Source organism: Pseudorasbora parva, chromosome 6 (assembly GCF_024679245.1).
Source record: "Pseudorasbora parva isolate DD20220531a chromosome 6, ASM2467924v1, whole genome shotgun sequence".
Lineage (NCBI taxonomy): Eukaryota > Metazoa > Chordata > Actinopteri > Cypriniformes > Gobionidae > Pseudorasbora > Pseudorasbora parva.
Window position 1 is genome coordinate 46,241,888 of NC_090177.1, and position 10,130 is coordinate 46,252,017.

The 10,130-nt window shown below is 39.7% G+C and overlaps 1 non-coding gene across 1 annotated transcript; it reads left to right on the forward strand.

Annotated features, from left to right (window-relative positions):
• Positions 1-5,454: 5,454 nt before the first annotated feature.
• LOC137080249 (5S ribosomal RNA) lies at positions 5,455-5,573 on the forward strand. Its single transcript, XR_010906120.1, has one exon. It is a non-coding gene; the product is annotated as a 5S ribosomal RNA (ribosomal RNA).
• Positions 5,574-10,130: the final 4,557 nt, after the last annotated feature.

Here is a 10,130-nt window from a genome sequence, read left to right on the forward strand (position 1 = left end):
TACGTTCTCAACTTTTAGGCTGAGTAGAGAGGTTTTTTCTCTAGTTTCTTTGTTTTGTTCCCCCTGCTCACCTGCAGCTTTTGCTGTTCGTGGGGGGAGGTTTTTCTTGAGTTTGGTTTGGTAAATTAGATGGAGCACATGGAGGGGAACAATGGACTGCAGCAAACAGGCCTAGGGCCTAAAAAGAGCACTGGGAGTCGTGTTGAATTGGAAGAGAAGATGTTCGACAAGAGGCTTACAGTGAGTGTGGAGATTGTTGGGGAGGGAAAAATTACAATGATGGAGCTACTCAGAGGAATCAACAAAGTGTGTGGAGCGGTTAATGGATGCCGGTTTAAAGGTGACAAAAAATATGAAATCACAATGAATCACATAAAAGGAAAGGAAAGGCTGGTTGATGGTTTTAAGATCAGGTACTGCCAGATTATGGCCAGAGACTTGAGCAATGATGAGCTGGTTGTGTCATTTATGAATCTCCCGGTGTATATAACGGACGAGGACATTCTAGAGAAGCTGAATGGATGGGGTGTCAAGGCGACAACTCCGATCAAAAGGAGGAAATGGCCGGGAACGGACATTGCAGATGGGACTCGCTTTTGCAAAGTCAAATTCTCTGACACTGTTCAGTCATTGCCGTACTCAACTAAGTTTGAAACGCTGGAGGGTGCTGAGTATTTCCGGGTCATTCATAACAAACAGGTGAAAGTGTGTCGCATTTGCATCCAGCCAGGACATGTATTGAGAGACTGCCCTGAGTTTGCTTGTCACAAGTGTGGCAAGCAAGGACATTATGCCAGGGAGTGCAAAGAGTTAAGTGATGCACGATACAATGATATAATGGAGGGTATGAGCTTGTCCAGTGGAGCGCAGGAGGAGGAGAACAGGGCCATGCAAGGTGGCGTAATGGGAGATACCCTGGATGACATAGACGGTCAGCTGCTGCATTCGGGACAAGGGGATTACGCAGCCCAAGCTGAGGGTGGCACCCCCTGCCTCCAGAGAGCGGGACCAGTGGACCAGGGGTTAATGGACAATAAAGACGGACATGTGAGTAAAGAAATCGTTGTTGATGAGACTCCAAAATCTCCAGCTTTGGCTAGGATTGACTCTAGAAGTGAAAATGGGGATGGTGATAATGATGATGATGATGATGATGATGATAATGATGATGATGAGGGTGATGATGCTGAGTATGATGATGATGAGTATGAGGAGCAGGATTTATATGAGGAAATGGTATGTGAAGATATGCAACTGCTTGGAAGGAAAAAAAGACTGCTAAATGACAAAGGAGAGAAGGTGAACATAAAGAAAAAGAAGTGAGATATATCCTTCTTTTAACTTTTCTACTGCCATGATTAAAGTAGCGTCCTTAAATGCTAATGGGCTTGGAAACATGCGTAAATTTGAAAGTATCTTAACAACTGTGAAAGCCGATATCTATTGTTTTCAAGAAACAAACTGGGACGACGATAAAATGAGAGAGGTGAAGAGGAAATGGCCTCATTACATCTTTGTGAGTCATGGTAGTAGAAGGGCTTGTGGAGTCGCCTGTCTAGTCAGGAGCAATGCAGTAGAAAATGTTAAGGAAGTGCATGCTGATAGTGAAGGAAGAGTTTTAATTATAGAGTTTGAGCATCAAAATTGTTTGTTTAAGTTGATTAATGTCTATGCACCAAATAATGAAAAAGAAAGAAGGGAGCTATTTAAGCAGTTAGGAACACTATGTACAGACAATTGTATCTGCGTAGGCGATTTTAATGTTTGGTGTAGTAGAATGGATGCAGCAAATAATATGAAGTATAAAAGGGATTCATCAAGGAGTGAATTAATACAGTTAATGAATGGGGTAAACCTGGTGGATTTTTGGAGATCAGAGAACCCAGATAAAAGAGAGTACTCTAGGAGACAAGTTGTGCTCAATGGTCTAAAGCAAAGCAGAATTGATCTTTGTTTGGTAAAGCAGGATATAGTCCAGTACATGAATAGGATGGCCTATAGGTTTACAGCATTCAGTGACCATGCTGTCTTAGAATTTCAAGTGGGTAAAAGAATGCAGCAAAAAGGTGGGGGGCTTTGGTGTTTGAATGCAAGCTTATTAAATGATGTAAATTATAGAGTTCAAATCCTTGATTGTATAAAGTCTGAATGGGCGAAACGATTAGACTCTGCGAATGTATGTGTAAGGTGGGAGAATTTAAAACAGGAAATGAAGGTCCTGAGCATTAAATATGCAAAGGAAAAGAATGGTAAAGAGAGAAGTGAATACAAAAATATGCAAAAGAGGCTTTCTGTAGAATTGGAACAAATAAACAATAATCCAAGTCATGATTTGACAAACTATGTAAAAATTAAAGCAGATTTAAAGGAACATGAGATAAAAAAGTGTAAGGGAGCAATCATAAGAAGTAGGGTGAAGTATGCTTTGGAGGGTGAGAGATCTATGTCCTTCTTTTCAAGAATGGAAGAGCAAAGTCAAAGCAGAAGCTGTATTACTGAATTAGAAGATGGAAAAGGTAGGGAAGTGAGAGATTTGGTAGGGATTTTGGATACTGTTGAATCCTTTTATAGGACTCTCTTTAAGAAAGAAGGAGTGCATATGGAAAGCATGAGGGAAGTGTTGGGTGCAGTTAGTGCCAGACTGTCAGATACAGACAGGGCCTGTTGTGATAATGAGATCTCTGTGCAAGAAATCAATGAAGCCATCTCTAGTCTTAACACTAATAAGAGCCCAGGCTCTGATGGTCTAACTGGGGAGTTTTATAGGACCTTTAAGGATGCCCTAGTGCCAAGATTGTTGGAGGTGTATCGGTACATGGAGGAAGAGCAGGTGATGCCAAGAACAATGTCGGCTGGGGTTCTAAGCCTCTTATTTAAAAACAAGGGGAGTGGATTAAGATTGGAAAATTATAGACCAATTAGTCTTTTAAACACTGACTACAAAATATTGGCGAAGATTTTAGCCAACAGGCTGAAAAAAGTAATAGGAAGCATTGTTGCCCCAACGCAGGCGTACAGTATCCCTGGGAGAGATATTGCCGATATTATAAGTACAATTAGGGATGTGGTATCTTACATGAAGAAAGAAGGAGGCATTTTGTTAAGTGTAGATTTAAATAGAGCTTTTGACAGGGTGGAGCACCTTTTTTTGGAGAAAACTTTGGAAACATTTGGTTTTGGTGGTAGGTTTAGAACTTGGATAAGGTTGCTCTATAATAATGCGCATAGTGTGGTTAAATGTAATGGAGTGTTAACGGATGAGTTCATAATTGAGAGATCAATAAGGCAGGGCTGCCCTTTGTCTTCCCTGCTATATTGTATATCTGTTGAGCCTCTGGCAGCACTAATAAGAGCGGATAAAGAGTTAAAGCCCATTAGCTTTGCAGGAGAAGGTGTCAGTTTAATTCATCAGTATGCAGATGATATAACGCTTACTGTGAAGGACATAGATAGCATAGAGAGGATAGGGGAGCACATAAACACTTATGGCAAAGCAGCAGGGGCAAAAATAAATGTTGAGAAATCTAAAATTATGTTCTTGGGAGAAACTAAAATATCGAACTGTAGTATCCCTTTCAAGAATGTTAAAGACTATATTACAGTCCTGGGGGTGAACATAGGCGTGGAAGATATCAAGGCGAGGGATGTAACTTGGACTGCAATTTTACAGAAAATAAGGCGAACTGCAAATTACTGGAAATTAAGAGGTCTTACACTGAAAGGGAAAGTGGTTGTTGTCAATGCATTGATAATGTCAAGGTTTGTCCATACATTGAGTGTGTTAGATATGCCAGAATGGGTGTTAAAAGAGGCAAACTCCATTGTCGTAAATTTCTTGTGGGGTGGGAAAAATGTGAGAATTTCAAAAAAGGTGCTGATAGCAGATAGTAAGGAGGGAGGTTTGAATTTAGTGGACTTAAATGTGAGGAAGGAAGCTTTAAGACTTAAGGTTGTTAAGAAATATTTATATAGTAAAGAGATGTATGGTTGGAAACACTGCATGAGGGAATGTTTGGAGAAATTTGGGGCTTGTAGCCAAAGCAATCTGTTTATGTGCTTAAAAGAGTGTATGATAAAAGAGTTGCCACAATTCTATAAAGAAGTCCTCCAAGCGTGGGCTCAGCTTCTGCCACATATAAATTATAAGTGTGAGACGCTTAATTCGATACTAAATCAGCCAGTATTTTTGAATCCTAAGATAACAGATAGGGGACATATGTTGGAAAATAAAAGTTTTATGAAAGCTGGTCTGTATCGAATAAAGGATTATGTGTATGAAGTCATTCCAGGTTTCCTGCCCTCCCAGGCAATTTTAGACATGGTAATGGAAGAAAATGAAAGCATGAGGAAAGGTACTGTTATTAATGTTTTCGAAAAAATCAAGACTAGCATTCCAAAATCTTGGATTGCTTTAATTAACAAACAAGAGGTTAAAACAAAAGGGTACACGTTTCCTGAGATGTATGTTGAGCAGAATGATTGTGAGGAAGAATTGTCAAAGATGCCATTGAAAAGCCTTTATAAGATAATGCTGGGGAAAGAAGTTAAAAGACCTACAGCAGAGATATATTGGAGAGATGCATTTCCAGAAATAAAGTTAGAAATGTTGTGGAAGAATCTAAATGTTAGTTATAACTCAATAGAATGTGAGCAGAATGACTTCATGCTGCGGCATAATAGAGTGTATACAAAAGAAGTTCTGCATCAGATTAACAAAAGTATTGTGAGAGAATGTGATGTATGTGATAGGGAAGTTGAGACCTTAATGCATTTATATATAGAATGTCAAGGTCTGGAGGAGTACCATGAATTACTAAAGCAATTTGTAAGGAAAAATTGGGAGGGAATAAAAGTGGTGGATGAGGAGTGGAGTAGGATATTTTTGTTTGGCATGGTGAAGGGGAAGAATGTAAAAGGGAATGTGAATCTCTTAAATATGGTACTAAGCTATGCAAGGTATGCGGTAAGGTTGAGGAGAGATAGGGCATATTTTGACAAAAGGAAGGGAAATGTATGGTGTATTTTCAAGGTTTTGATAAAACAGCACATTAAGATGATTTATACCTGTGCGAATATTGATTTTTGTAAACTTTTTGTATATGGGAACAAATTTATTTGTGTTACAACATCAAAAGAACTTGTGTTTAACTTTTGAAAGATGTAAATGGTGACTGTTGAAAGAGTAATGTTGAAATACATGTATTTACTGTAAATGAAGAAATAAACTTTGTAATAAAAAAAAAAAAAAAAAAAAAAAAAAAAGCACGCCCGATCTCGTCTGATCTCGGAAGCTAAGCAGGGTCGGGCCTGGTTAGTACTTGGATGGGAGACCGCCTGGGAATACCAGGTGCTGTAAGCTTTTTTGTTTCATGGGCGAAGAAAGATTTGTTTTTAAATTAAAAAAAAAAAGAGTGTTTGAATTCCTTAAATGGCCCAATTTTGGCAGCAGCTTTCGCTTACGGCCATACCACCCTGAGCACGCCCGATCTTGTCTGATCTCGGAAGCTAAGCAGGGTCGGGCCTGGTTAGTACTTGGATGGGAGACCGCCTGGGAATACCAGGTGCTGTAAGCTTTTTTGTTTCATGGGCGAAGAAAGATTTGTTTTTAAATTAAAATAAATAAGAGTGTTTGAATTCCTTAAATGGCCCAATTTTGGCAGCAGCTTTCGCTTACGGCCATACCACCCTGAGCGTGTGCAAGGAGCGGTTGAAACTTCAAACTACGTTCTCAACTTTTAGGCTGAGTAGAGAGGTTTTTTCTCTAGTTTCTTTGTTTTGTTCCCCCTGCTCACCTGCAGCTTTTGCTGTTCGTGGGGGGAGGTTTTTCTTGAGTTTGGTTTGGTAAATTAGATGGAGCACATGGAGGGGAACAATGGACTGCAGCAAACAGGCCTAGGGCCTAAAAAGAGCACTGGGAGTCGTGTTGAATTGGAAGAGAAGATGTTCGACAAGAGGCTTACAGTGAGTGTGGAGATTGTTGGGGAGGGAAAAATTACAATGATGGAGCTACTCAGAGGAATCAACAAAGTGTGTGGAGCGGTTAATGGATGCCGGTTTAAAGGTGACAAAAAATATGAAATCACAATGAATCACATAAAAGGAAAGGAAAGGCTGGTTGATGGTTTTAAGATCAGGTACTGCCAGATTATGGCCAGAGACTTGAGCAATGATGAGCTGGTTGTGTCATTTATGAATCTCCCGGTGTATATAACGGACGAGGACATTCTAGAGAAGCTGAATGGATGGGGTGTCAAGGCGACAACTCCGATCAAAAGGAGGAAATGGCCGGGAACGGACATTGCAGATGGGACTCGCTTTTGCAAAGTCAAATTCTCTGACACTGTTCAGTCATTGCCGTACTCAACTAAGTTTGAAACGCTGGAGGGTGCTGAGTATTTCCGGGTCATTCATAACAAACAGGTGAAAGTGTGTCGCATTTGCATCCAGCCAGGACATGTATTGAGAGACTGCCCTGAGTTTGCTTGTCACAAGTGTGGCAAGCAAGGACATTATGCCAGGGAGTGCAAAGAGTTAAGTGATGCACGATACAATGATATAATGGAGGGTATGAGCTTGTCCAGTGGAGCGCAGTAGGAGGAGAACAGGGCCATGCAAGGTGGCGTAATGGGAGATACCCTGGATGACATAGACGGTCAGCTGCTGCATTCGGGACAAGGGGATTACGCAGCCCAAGCTGAGGGTGGCACCCCCTGCCTCCAGAGAGCGGGACCAGTGGACCAGGGGTTAATGGACAATAAAGACGGACATGTGAGTAAAGAAATCGTTGTTGATGAGACTCCAAAATCTCCAGCTTTGGCTAGGATTGACTCTAGAAGTGAAAATGGGGATGGTGATAATGATGATGATGATGATGATGATGATAATGATGATGATGAGGGTGATGATGCTGAGTATGATGATGATGAGTATGAGGAGCAGGATTTATATGAGGAAATGGTATGTGAAGATATGCAACTGCTTGGAAGGAAAAAAAGACTGCTAAATGACAAAGGAGAGAAGGTGAACATAAAGAAAAAGAAGTGAGATATATCCTTCTTTTAACTTTTCTACTGCCATGATTAAAGTAGCGTCCTTAAATGCTAATGGGCTTGGAAACATGCGTAAATTTGAAAGTATCTTAACAACTGTGAAAGCCGATATCTATTGTTTTCAAGAAACAAACTGGGACGACGATAAAATGAGAGAGGTGAAGAGGAAATGGCCTCATTACATCTTTGTGAGTCATGGTAGTAGAAGGGCTTGTGGAGTCGCCTGTCTAGTCAGGAGCAATGCAGTAGAAAATGTTAAGGAAGTGCATGCTGATAGTGAAGGAAGAGTTTTAATTATAGAGTTTGAGCATCAAAATTGTTTGTTTAAGTTGATTAATGTCTATGCACCAAATAATGAAAAAGAAAGAAGGGAGCTATTTAAGCAGTTAGGAACACTATGTACAGACAATTGTATCTGCGTAGGCGATTTTAATGTTTGGTGTAGTAGAATGGATGCAGCAAATAATATGAAGTATAAAAGGGATTCATCAAGGAGTGAATTAATACAGTTAATGAATGGGGTAAACCTGGTGGATTTTTGGAGATCAGAGAACCCAGATAAAAGAGAGTACTCTAGGAGACAAGTTGTGCTCAATGGTCTAAAGCAAAGCAGAATTGATCTTTGTTTGGTAAAGCAGGATATAGTCCAGTACATGAATAGGATGGCCTATAGGTTTACAGCATTCAGTGACCATGCTGTCTTAGAATTTCAAGTGGGTAAAAGAATGCAGCAAAAAGGTGGGGGGCTTTGGTGTTTGAATGCAAGCTTATTAAATGATGTAAATTATAGAGTTCAAATCCTTGATTGTATAAAGTCTGAATGGGCGAAACGATTAGACTCTGCGAATGTATGTGTAAGGTGGGAGAATTTAAAACAGGAAATGAAGGTCCTGAGCATTAAATATGCAAAGGAAAAGAATGGTAAAGAGAGAAGTGAATACAAAAATATGCAAAAGAGGCTTTCTGTAGAATTGGAACAAATAAACAATAATCCAAGTCATGATTTGACAAACTATGTAAAAATTAAAGCAGATTTAAAGGAACATGAGATAAAAAAGTGTAAGGGAGCAATCATAAGAAGTAGGGTGAAGTATGCTTTGGAGGGTGAGAGATCTATGTCCTTCTTTTCAAGAATGGAAGAGCAAAGTCAAAGCAGAAGCTGTATTACTGAATTAGAAGATGGAGAAGGTAGGGAAGTGAGAGATTTGGTAGGGATTTTGGATACTGTTGAATCCTTTTATAGGACTCTCTTTAAGAAAGAAGGAGTGCATATGGAAAGCATGAGGGAAGTGTTGGGTGCAGTTAGTGCCAGACTGTCAGATACAGACAGGGCCTGTTGTGATAATGAGATCTCTGTGCAAGAAATCAATGAAGCCATCTCTAGTCTTAACACTAATAAGAGCCCAGGCTCTGATGGTCTAACTGGGGAGTTTTATAGGACCTTTAAGGATGCCCTAGTGCCAAGATTGTTGGAGGTGTATCGGTACATGGAGGAAGAGCAGGTGATGCCAAGAACAATGTCGGCTGGGGTTCTAAGCCTCTTATTTAAAAACAAGGGGAGTGGATTAAGATTGGAAAATTATAGACCAATTAGTCTTTTAAACACTGACTACAAAATATTGGCGAAGATTTTAGCCAACAGGCTGAAAAAAGTAATAGGAAGCATTGTTGCCCCAACGCAGGCGTACAGTATCCCTGGGAGAGATATTGCCGATATTATAAGTACAATTAGGGATGTGGTATCTTACATGAAGAAAGAAGGAGGCATTTTGTTAAGTGTAGATTTAAATAGAGCTTTTGACAGGGTGGAGCACCTTTTTTTGGAGAAAACTTTGGAAACATTTGGTTTTGGTGGTAGGTTTAGAACTTGGATAAGGTTGCTCTATAATAATGCGCATAGTGTGGTTAAATGTAATGGAGTGTTAACGGATGAGTTCATAATTGAGAGATCAATAAGGCAGGGCTGCCCTTTGTCTTCCCTGCTATATTGTATATCTGTTGAGCCTCTGGCAGCACTAATAAGAGCGGATAAAGAGTTAAAGCCCATTAGCTTTGCAGGAGAAGGTGTCAGTTTAATTCATCAGTATGCAGATGATATAACGCTTACTGTGAAGGACATAGATAGCATAGAGAGGATAGGGGAGCACATAAACACTTATGGCAAAGCAGCAGGGGCAAAAATAAATGTTGAGAAATCTAAAATTATGTTCTTGGGAGAAACTAAAATATCGAACTGTAGTATCCCTTTCAAGAATGTTAAAGACTATATTACAGTCCTGGGGGTGAACATAGGCGTGGAAGATATCAAGGCGAGGGATGTAACTTGGACTGCAATTTTACAGAAAATAAGGCGAACTGCAAATTACTGGAAATTAAGAGGTCTTACACTGAAAGGGAAAGTGGTTGTTGTCAATGCATTGATAATGTCAAGGTTTGTCCATACATTGAGTGTGTTAGATATGCCAGAATGGGTGTTAAAAGAGGCAAACTCCATTGTCGTAAATTTCTTGTGGGGTGGGAAAAATGTGAGAATTTCAAAAAAGGTGCTGATAGCAGATAGTAAGGAGGGAGGTTTGAATTTAGTGGACTTAAATGTGAGGAAGGAAGCTTTAAGACTTAAGGTTGTTAAGAAATATTTATATAGTAAAGAGATGTATGGTTGGAAACACTGCATGAGGGAATGTTTGGAGAAATTTGGGGCTTGTAGCCAAAGCAATCTGTTTATGTGCTTAAAAGAGTCTATGATAAAAGAGTTGCCACAATTCTATAAAGAAGTCCTCCAAGCGTGGGCTCAGCTTCTGCCACATATAAATTATAAGTGTGAGACGCTTAATTCGATACTAAATCAGCCAGTATTTTTGAATCCTAAGATAACAGATAGGGGACATATGTTGGAAAATAAAAGTTTTATGAAAGCTGGTCTGTATCGAATAAAGGATTATGTGTATGAAGTCATTCCAGGTTTCCTGCCCTCCCAGGCAATTTTAGACATGGTAATGGAAGAAAATGAAAGCATGAGGAAAGGTACTGTTATTAATGTTTTCGAAAAAATCAAGACTAGCATTCCAAAATCTTGGATTG